The sequence below is a fragment of the Coptis chinensis genome, chromosome 1 (assembly GCF_015680905.1).
Source record: "Coptis chinensis isolate HL-2020 chromosome 1, ASM1568090v1, whole genome shotgun sequence".
In the NCBI taxonomy this organism is placed as follows: domain Eukaryota; kingdom Viridiplantae; phylum Streptophyta; class Magnoliopsida; order Ranunculales; family Ranunculaceae; genus Coptis; species Coptis chinensis.
In genome coordinates this window covers 85,755,181-85,765,000 of record NC_141456.1, presented here as the reverse complement: position 1 = coordinate 85,765,000, position 9,820 = coordinate 85,755,181, and the positions used below count along the sequence as shown (strand labels likewise).

The 9,820-nt window shown below is 35.6% G+C and overlaps 1 long non-coding RNA gene across 1 annotated transcript in view; it reads left to right on the top strand.

Moving 5' to 3' along the window:
• LOC147525599 (uncharacterized) overlaps positions 1 to 147 on the top strand; it is a 14,856-nt gene extending 14,709 nt beyond the window's left edge. The window contains exon 3 of the long non-coding RNA XR_015192789.1: positions 1 to 147. This exon is cut by the window's left edge and continues 347 nt beyond it. This is a non-coding gene — a long non-coding RNA (uncharacterized LOC147525599).
• The last annotated feature ends 9,673 nt before the right edge of the window (positions 148 to 9,820 follow it).

The following is a 9,820-nucleotide window of genomic DNA, read 5'->3' as shown; positions in this document are numbered from 1 at the left end:
TTAAAGATCAAGAATGTATTTTATCATTACTAATTGCATAAACGAACTGGCCTTTGGGTTTTATGAATTTGACAATCCCAAATTTCGAACATCTTTAGTTTGTGTACATTCTACAGGCAGCATCTCGAACGCCTTTTGTTTCTTTGATTATTAATAGAACTGAGTTACATCTGCAATCGAATTGAATATATACTCAGTCTGTTAATTTGTTAAGAGAGAGAGAGAGTTAACGGAGAAGACAAAGATAATTGGGTTATTTAGCGGCCGTTAGACAAATTGGACGGATTGAGATGGAAAACAGACGGAGTTACTAAATTGAAACAAATTAAGAGTTCGTGGTACTAATAAGTGAGAAACAAAGTACAGCTACCATTTAGAAAAAAAAAAAATGAAAGTATGTGGTACTAAATAGTCATAAACTCTTATTAATCAAAGGAAAGTTGATAAACATGTAATTTGATAGAGATCTTGATATGATTGCGCGCAGTATAAATACACTTCAAATTACATGATATGCAAGTACATTTCATATGACACATTTCATGCTAACTGTACTAAACATAGAATTGTTGGAAGTATCATTTAACAACAATTTTTTTCATATAAAGGTTCAAGTTTGATTCTAGCTTGGTCAGGGAAAGTGATTTTGAATGTTCTTTCTTCCCATTTTCACAATTTTATAAGTTAAGATATTAGAGGAAACCAAAAGATGACCATCAATCAAATTTATCTATTATTAATTATTTCTAATTCATAATTGAGGATGAACACCTAGCACCTGTTCACTGAATGAAGGATGACAATATAAAGAGGAAGTTTCACTTGAAATTTCAGAGCTTTATACATTGCCATTCTTTAGAATTAAACATCTTAGTTCATTTTGTCTTTGCATCTCTTTTTTTTTTTTTTTAAAAAATATTTAGAGGGTTAAGGCAGACCTAACACACCGATTATATTGAAGGACCCTAGCCCGAAGGTTTACATTAATTGCCCAAAGGCTCACCAACCCGAAAGGAACTGATCAGCTCCCAAATGTGTAATTTATTACCCTTACATTACTGCATTACATCCCTCCTTACGCATAATGAAAAGACAACACATAACTTTTCTTACCTTTTTTATGTTACAGAGAAATTCAGACCATTTATCATGAAAGTTGCGTATTAGCACAAAAAAGAGCATTAATTACGCTTATTATGAAGATCCAAAACTGCCATGAAAAAGTGTTGAAAAAGTCAAAGGTCAAAGTCAAAAGTCGAAGGTCAAGGACTCAGAACCAAGGAGCTGAAAGTCAAGTCCTCCATCCAGAAGACCAAAGATAGATGTCCTTAACTCAAAAGATGGCTTTCTATAAAACCTATCTTGATAAAAAAGAAATCAAAAAGCAAAAGTAAAAGCAAAAGCATAAAGCAAAGGGTGAGGTGTCTCAAATGTAATGGAGAAGGGCAAATCAGGAAAAGGCATAAAGTAGGAGTATAAGAACTAGAAGCTAGGGAGACAGAATGCACCTAGACTTATTCTAGTGTCATGTAGGATTTATTTTCTAGTCTTTTTTTTTTATTAAAGTATTTACTTTATTGTTCTTCATTTCATTCTTGTTATTTTTCTTTGCTTTTCAATCAATCAATCTTCTTTCTTATTGTTATTCCTTTCAATCAATCATTTCCTTTCATTGCTTTCAAGTTTATGTATTCAATCTTTAAAACAACTTATGCTTTCAATGTTCTTCATAACTTAGAAACAAAAACTTGTCCTAAACTAATGATCCTACATTCCTTTATTAAATTCCCAACTATTCAAACCCTAAACAATCTATGGTGAACCTCACTTCAACATCTTTGAATCCCATACTCCCACTTACATAACTTCAAATGGCGCAAGAATGTTTGGTTGAGCATCTAAGGAAGGAAGCATCCTTCTCATCTTTTCACTTTTGTGTTTTTTTTTTTTTTTTTTTTTTTTTTTATTTTTTATTTTATTTTGTTATTTTTCTTTACTGACTTACTTTTTTGCAATACCAGGTTCGAGATCAACATGCTGGAGAGGAGCTAAAGCTGCAGCTGAAAACTAACAGAACTTGGCCGGAATCCGTCGTAGGACCGCACCCTTGCCGGCAGGCGACCGCTCATTCACCTCCACACACAGCATGTCCAATTTTTTTTCCAGTTCCAGTTGTTTTGTAATGTTTAGTTGAGCTCCAGATCCGGATTTTGTAATAAAGTAGTATAATTAGTGGAACTTGTTTGTAATAGATAGAGATATAAAGAAAAAATGAAAAATGAAAAAAAATAGAAAATATGAGTTTTGATTGATTGTATGGATGAACTTGGGTGAACACTTGGTTGAAGTTCTAAACTTACCAAGAGATTAGAGTTTTCATTGTCTTGGGAAGTTCAAGTGTGTGAGGCAGGTTGTGAATCATAACTCACACACTTTGAATCAACTTAGTATTCAACATTCTAACTAAGTTAGCTCTAGTTAATCTAGATAATTTTTCTAAATTAGTTAATCTATTAGATTATTTTAGTAATAGTTATTTTTATGTTTTGGGCCCTTAAAGGCAAAGTTGTTTAATTAAAAAGGCCAGATTATGGACCTTTCCTTTAAGTAGACTTTAACTCTAACCTAAAAGAGGGAAAAGCTCGAATGGTTCGTTGGGCCTGATTCTTAGATCACGCGCCAACCAAAGTCGCATTCTCCTCAAGCAACGTGTAAGCACAGCTTGAGAGGTAAATTCTAAACCTCCTCGAAGCCCATGTAAGAGGATAACTTGTTTGTTCAAGTATGCTTACGTGATTGTTTGAAATTTAATTTCCACAATGCAATTTACATTTACACATAAGGCTGAACTTCGAGCCATATAACAACCATTGGGAAGTTATTCCCCAATGTAGATAAATTGGACGTTGCTTGATTCTTGAAGTTCTAGACCAATAAAATAAATTAAATTCAACTAACTAGAGCCCAAGTTATCACGTTCCTCCAGAAAAGGACAAAAATATAGCCACGAGGATTTAGAGTAATCAGTTACCAGATTCTGATGGACCAACTACCTTCCTCACTCCCCTCCTCCAGATTTATCGTGACTGAGATTCTTGGTAGTACACCACTTGGTCAAGTGATTGCCTACTCTTCTAACCTGTGTATTAGTGTCATCCTAGTTTCGTACCTAACTGTTCATCTGAATAAGGCATAGTAATCTATAGACCAAGCAAATATTTTAAAAAATCCAAAAAAATGAATTTCTACTGTTTGTGCATCATCATTGATTGAGCATTCATGTCGTATCAATATACATCACAACCGTCATAGAATTACAATGCAAACTCATAACCTTGTTCTTTTTGCGGTAGTCCTTATCACTGGTTATCTCATTTTCCATCATATACATAATTCGAGTCTACTACGGGAAATCCTTATGATTATGAACCTCAATTTTCAAATTTCCCGAGTACCCCATAAACTCAAGAGTTTTCTAGTAATGTCGACAATTCATCGAGTTCCACCACAAATAGTCAACCACCATTCATGTATCCATATGGTCAGTTAGAGTGCGGTTTCACCCAAAGCCCATTACCATTTACATCACAAACCGCATCAAATTCATATTCCACTCCACCATCTATCACATACCAACTATACCAGGAAATGGCCAAGCAAACAATACTAACTCAGCAAATAGCAACTACCTTATATTTTCTCTAATCCGATTCAAATAATGCCACATCTTAGACTAATATTCTTCCCACCAATCCAGAACCCATCCAACAAGAAAACAAAGTGTTACCATAACAAAGCCCATTGCTAAAGCCCATCATGATATTTATGACCAATCAAATCCCCACCAACCACCACCTGACTATCATGAGAATTCCAAATCTTATGATGATGACTATATGCCCGAAGTCATAGTTTCTCTCACATGCCTTAATGCATCATCACCTATAAATGAGAAAACTCTGGCAGAAGAAACTTAAGAGCATGTATTGGACTCGACATATTTGGAAAATGGCATTGAGAATTTTAATGAAGATCTAGGCAGAGAAGACAAAGAAAATGAAGTGCTTGGAAAAGAGAAAATAAAATCTATAGTGGAAAGTGAATTTCAATTTAGTTTGGTCGTTAAAGACATAGCGATGGAACAAATTTGTGACACCCTTACTATTGCAAATATGAACCACAATCTTGTGGAAATGCCAAAACTAGATGAAGAATTTCCTGAGTCCTCGAGATCATGTGAAGAACCACCACCCCAATTCAACACCTCTTGACATCCATCTTCCATTAAAAAAAAATTCTGAGGACTGCACCACGAAACCATTTCAAAGAAACCTCAAATTCGCACATAAGCCAATTGCCTTTGAGATCATTCATAATTTTCTAAACCTGCTTCCCAGTAAATAGACTTTGCCCAACATACAACAAACTCAAGAGTCCATTAATTCAGTAGTCGAAAACCCGGTATGTCGTATTCCCCATCATTTGAGCCTTATGAAGGACATCTAATACCAACTTCTCACTATTTTGGACAATTCAACTATGATTGGTTATTGCATAAGTTCCATGATGAGTTACATAAGCTTTCTCTTATCATTCTGCATATTACACTCCACATGCACTCATGCTTTTATATGTTTTTATGGATTGATCTCCAACAAAGGCTATTAGTTTATAGCAAACATAAAACTTACTCATGTACGAGAGTTGAACAACCTTTGAAGCAACAAGCTATGTGAACGAAGCTGGAGCACTAAAAACTCTTTCATGATCATCCTGTGTACGAGGATTAAATCCTATTTTCCTCAACGTATTCCTTTCCCATTTCATTCCATCTTTTGCTTTAAGGGGAATACATCAATAAGGTAACCGGACCTCTCCATTTGGAGGGTGTGGTTGTAACTGTCGGAGCCTTAGTCCATGTATACCACGCATATTCTTTGTAAAACATTTTTTACTTATCGTTTGAGTAAGTTAGATCTTGTGGAGCGAGTATACAAATTTTATTTTCTTTATTTTATACTTCTTTTTAAAAACAGTTGTTTCTATGTTCTTTTAATGCAAGATTATCGATATATCAATAGTTATTTGATATTTTCAAAACAAAAAACGAGCAATGGATTTTACACAGACCAACATCTTGAACAACACAATTTACCTGTGATACCCCTGGGCGAGACCTGATGAGGGGGTATGATGGAAAGGCGCCTAGCCCAAGTATGGGTGACGGTTGCGCCATGGTATAATCCCACTTCGCTTAAGCGGCTGTCCAAAGATCCTGTCTATGACTAATTGATCCTCCAAACCCTAACATCGAGGCTTTTTTCGGACTGTTTGGTTGTGGGGTTGGTGAGAACTCTATAATTGTGCGTACTCGGGCAGGAGTAGTTTTCAGGATGGGTGACTTCCTGGGAAGCTACTGTCTGGAGTCCGAAAACCCCACACTGTCGGAGGTGCGAAGTGGCTAAGTGGGGACAGTATCGATGTCGTAGAATGGGGGTGGGTCGTTACATTAGGGGTGGTTTGAGATCAGATTTGGTTACTAAGGGTCGCCTATATCACCAAGCTATTCGGGTCAGGACATTCCATGTCTTGCGCAGTAAATCCCCCAACTCGCATAGCTGAAGCTCTGTCTGTCTAGGTTGGGTTCGCCACAAAGCCGACACGAAAGTTTCTTAAGATTTTCTGTTATGGTTTGGTTTCTAGAAAGAACATTAGAGTTAGAATCACAACTTTTGAAGTACGAGTTTCATAAAACATCTCACCATAGTTTTCAAAACTAGAGGATATAAAAATGAAAATTATACACCGGAGTAACAAAAATGATACCAGATTCAAGTATAATTTTTATCTTCTTGTCAAAACCTCTATATGGTTAGAGATATCTTTGCTTGAGAAAATCAACTAAAAAAAAAAAAAAACGAGGCGTCTCCAAACGAGAATTAAACAAATAGAGTAACCCAAAGTGATATTATTCTCTGTTTAATTCTATCTTTTTGCCTCCACCTCTCTATTTGTTTCTAGAATTTGACGTTAAAAGACTCAAACATGTACAAAATTTTTAAAAATTTTCCTTTCTTTAAAAAATCTTCTTCTTTCTTCTCAAAATCTTTTCCCTTCTCAATCTCCCTTTCTAAAAACTTTCAAAAATGTTGTCTGTTAAGAACAAAAGCCATTCACCTAGCAAGACTAGATGGATAAGTTTCAATGACCATGTACAAGCACTTCCCAGAGAACTGCAGCTGAAGATATGTATACTAATACCAAAAACCATCCCTGGTTTAGGTAAGAGTTCATACGCACGTAAAAGATGCGCTATGAGAGAAGGCTGGTGCTTAAATTGTCAAATACCAACTTGCTCTGGTCTTCAACCTCTTAATAATGCTATTTATAAAGTCTACACGTGTTTTCCTCCTGTGCATTACACTCAATCTAAGAGAGTAATCCAACCATCTGGTTGGGATTAACTCATGTTTTTAAAAGTCTTGGGAATTTGACTTAAAACAACCCACCTTTTAATTTTAGTCAAACTTATTCAAAACCCAAAAAAATTAATTAAAATTTTCCTTCTTTTGTTTGTACATATTTTCCTACAGTTTCTTTTAGTTTCTTTCTTTCATCTATTTCTTATCCACCGTTGGATGTCAGTGTACCCTACACCGTTACGTGACATTTTTTATGTTTATCAGTTTGGTACCTCACGGGTGAAGATCGAACGAGTAATGAAGCACGGATTGGCTCTTGAAGTTGGCAAGGCACTAAAGGCATTTGGTGAATTGACTGTCTACTCTTCTGAGCCGTGTAGTAGAGTCATCCTAGTTTCGCGCTCAACTATTCGTTCGAACAGGGCATAGTAATCTATAGACCAAGCAAATATTTTCAAAAATCCCAAAAAATGAATTTCTATTGTTTGTGCACCATCATTGATTGAGCATTCATGTCTTATCAATATGCATCACAACCGTCATGGAATTACGATGCAAACACAGAACCTTGTTCTTTTTGCATTAGTCCTTATCATTGGTTATCTCATTGTCCATCATATACCGAATTTGAGTCTACTACGGGAAATCCCTACGATTATGAACCTCAACTTTCAAATTTCCCTAGTACCCCATACACTCTAGAGTTTTCTAATCATGTCAACAATTTATGAAATTCTACCACAAATAGTCAACCACTATTCATATATCCATATGGTCAGTCAGAGTGCGGTTTCATCCAAAGCCCATTACCATTTACATCACCATCCATATCAAATTCATATCCCACTCCACCATATATCACAGACCAACTCTACCAAGAAATGGCCAAGCAAACAATACTAACTCAGCAAAGAACAACAACCTTATGTTTTATCCAATCCGGTTCAAATGATGCCACATCTGAGACTAATATTCATCCCACCAGTCCAGAACCCATCCAACAAGAGAAACAAGGTGTTACTATAACAAAACCCATTGCTAAATCCCATCCTGATACTCATGACAAATCAAATCCCCATCGATCTCTACCTGACTATAGTAAGAATTCCAGCTATTATTATGATGAATATATGTCTGAAGTCACAGTTTCTCTCACATACCGTAATGCATCATCACCCATAAATGAGAAAACTCTGGCAAAAGAAACTCAAGAGTATGTATTAGACTCGACACACTTGGAAAATGGCATTGAGAAAATTTATGAAGATCTAGGCAGAGAGGACAAAGAAAATGAAGTGCTTGGAAAAGAGGGAATAAAATTTATGGTGGAAAGTGGATTTCAATTTAGTTTGGACGTTAAATACTTATTGATGAAACAAATTTGTGACATCTTTACTATTATAGATATGAACCACAATCTTGTGGAAACGCCAAAACTAGATGAACTCTGAGTCCTTGAGATCTTGTGAAAAACCACCACCCAACCATCACCATCCCAAAGTATCACCTCTTGAAATCCAACCTCCATTCATAAAAATTCCACCAATTTTTTAGGACTGCACCACGAAACCATTTCAAAGAAACCTCAAATTCGCACTTAAACCAATTGCCTTTGAGAAGATTCATATTTTTCTAAACATTCCCAGTATAGAGACTTTGCCTAATATACAAACATAAGAGTCCATCATTTCAGTAGTTGAGAAACCTAGTATGTCATATTCCCCATCAATTGAGCCTCATGAAAGACATCTACTACCAACCTCTCAATCTTTTGGACAAGTCAACTATGACGGTTATTGCATAACTTCCATGATGAGTTACATAAGCTTTCTTTTATCATTCTGCATATTACACTTCACATGCATCATTTCATTCAGTTTGGGGGTGTATGTTTTTATATGTTTTTAAGGATTAATCCTCAGCTGTTTAGGCTATTAGTTTATAGCATGCATCACATACGAAAGTTGAGCAACCTTTGAAGCAACAAGTGACGTGAACGAAGCTGGAGCGCTAAAAACTCTTTCTTAATCATCCTATCTATGGGATTAAAATCCACTTTTCCACGATGTATTCCTTTTACATTTCATTCCATCTTCTATTTTAAAGGAATACATCAATAAAGTAACTACACCTCTCCATTTTGAGGGTGTGGTTGTAAGTGTCGGAGCCTTCGTCCACGCATACCTTGCATATTCTTTGTAAAACACTTTTTACTCGTTGTTTGAGTAAGTGTGAACCTGTGGAGCGAGTATACAATTTTTCCTTTCTTTATTTTACACTCCTTTTCAAAAACAATTATTTATCTATTCTTTTAATGTAAGATTCTCGATATATCAATAGTTATGTGATATTTTCAAAACCAAAAATGGGCAATGGATTTTACACAGACCAACCCCTAGAACAACGCAATCTAGGGGCGGTTTGAGATCAGATTTGGCTACTAAGGGTTGCCTATATCACCGAGCTTTCCGCCGAGTCAGGACATTCCATGTCTTGTGCAGTAAATCCCCCAACTCGCATAGTTGAAGCTGATATGTCTGTCTAGATTGGATTCGCCACAGAGCTGACAGGAAAGTTGCCTAAGATTACTGTCATGGTTTGTTTTTTTAAAAAGAACATTAGAGTTAGAATCACAGCTTGTGAAATACGAGTCTCTTAAAACATCTTTCCATAGTTTTCAAAACAAGAGGATATAAAAATAAAAATTATACGCCGGAGTAACCAAAAGGATACCAGATTCACGTATAATTTTTATCTTCTTGTCAAAATCTCTATATGGTTAAAGATATCTTTTCTTGAGAAAATCAACTAAAAAAAAACGAGACGTCTCCAAATAAGAATTAAACAAATAGAGTAACCCAAAGTGATACTATTCTCTATTTGATTCTATCTTTTTGCCTCCTCCTTTCTATTTGTCTCGAGAATCTAACGTTAAAAGACTCAAAATTGTACAAAATTTTAAAAAAAAATCCTTTCTTTCAAAAATCTTCATCTTTCTTCTCAAAATCTTTTCTTTTCTCAATCTCCCTTTCTAAAAACTTTCAAAAATGTTGTCTGTTAAGAACAAAAACCATCCACCTAGCAAGACTAGATGAATAAGTTTCAATGACCGTGTGCAAGCACTTCTCAGAGAACTGCAACTGAAGATATGGATACTTATACCAAAAACCATCCCAGGTTTGGATAAGAGTTCATGCGCACGTAAGAGATGCGCTATGAGAAAAGGCTGGTGCTTGAATTGTCAAACACCAACTTGCCTTGGTCTTCAACCTTATAATAATTCTGTTTATAAAGTCTACACGTGTTTTCCTCCAGTGCATTACGCTCAGTCTAAGAGAGTAATCTAACCATATGGTTGGGATTAACTCAGGTCTTTAAAAGTCTTGGGAATCTGACTT